The sequence below is a fragment of the Coenobita brevimanus genome, chromosome 23 (assembly GCF_032717465.1).
Source record: "Coenobita brevimanus isolate Jiangsu-jjx chromosome 23, ASM3271746v2, whole genome shotgun sequence".
Classification (NCBI taxonomy): domain Eukaryota; kingdom Metazoa; phylum Arthropoda; class Malacostraca; order Decapoda; family Coenobitidae; genus Coenobita; species Coenobita brevimanus.
Genome location: NC_136976.1, coordinates 58,527,162 through 58,528,391, shown reverse-complemented (window position 1 = coordinate 58,528,391; position 1,230 = coordinate 58,527,162). Strand labels below are relative to the sequence as shown.

At 40.6% G+C, this 1,230-nt stretch overlaps 1 non-coding gene across 1 annotated transcript; it reads left to right on the top strand.

Annotated features, from left to right (window-relative positions):
* The first annotated feature begins 304 nt into the window (after window positions 1–304).
* Window positions 305–388, top strand: TRNAL-CAG (transfer RNA leucine (anticodon CAG)). Its single transcript has one exon. It is a non-coding gene; the product is annotated as a tRNA-Leu (tRNA).
* Window positions 389–1,230: the final 842 nt, after the last annotated feature.

The window sequence follows — 1,230 nt, the reverse complement described above, 5'->3', positions numbered from 1 at the left end:
ATGTCTTTTTCGCCTTCATAGAATAACTTTCCCCTCGGCGTTCAGTAATAATTTTCCTCACGTCCCAGACCCTCTCATTCTGTTCACTTCCCTCTTCCTTCTGTTCTCACTCCTCTGCCTGTTCTCCTGTCTTCCACTTGTCCCGTTTACTTAGCAATATAACTGAAGACCTGAATCTAGCATTGAGCATTGTTGATCGTATTGCAGATGAAGATTGGGACTTGGTGCATACTAAATGCCTTAATGACCTTCGTTCACTCGATTAGCATTGGTTCTTAAGCTTTCTTTTCTCTGTCATTTCTAGGTCAGGATGGCCGAGCGGTCCAAGGCGCTGCGTTCAGGTCGCAGTCCGGTCTTCCGGGCGTGGGTTCGAATCCCACTTCTGACAATCAGTTTTCTCAGTAGTGCTACGGAGCAGGGAAGAAAACAAATAGGAGTGCTAGTCAGAAACTTTACAAAAATACAGTATTGATGAAATAATTTCACTAAGCTTCATGAAGTCTTGTCCAGCCTCACCTTGAATATACCGTGCTGTACTGCGATCCCAATTAAAGCTAGGGTATAATCAGACACAGTGCTACGAAGGGCAGAAAAATTAAATCCGGCCTGTAAATGTAAGTTTTATGTAGAAATACAGAGCTCTCGACATCTCACTGGCAAAGTGTAGACTCGGTGGGATATTTGTTAAATGTTTTATAATACTGAAGGGACTTAGTAACACTGATATAGAAATACTATTTACTCCAGCACCAGCACTCCCTACCCGAGACAGCGGACTTAAATTTGGGGCCACAGAGTAAACCTGGATACTACCACGTTCTTCTTGACAAAAAGTGTGATATATAAACGGAACAAACTCACGAAATTTGTTGTACAATGGGAAACAACAAATATATTCAAGAAAAGAATAAATCAGCATTTGACAGCACCTGGTATAAAACAAAGCTCACCAGACGATACTTACTGTATATCTTTGCCTATGTCCAGAAAATAATAAACAAATTGTATTTACTTAGTTATACGGTAATACCTTATGAAGGGTAGCTTCACTTCAAGTGTTAATTTATACCGTTCCTATAGAAGCTCTGTCAGGCATTTCCGGACATTTCAGTCCTACAAGGCGTTTCTTCTACCTAGTTTAAATACGACAAATTACTGGAGAGTGTGGAAGGTGAGGGACAGCATTGTGTTATCTTATTTTCCGCTCTCTGCAAAAAGACAGTAAATTTT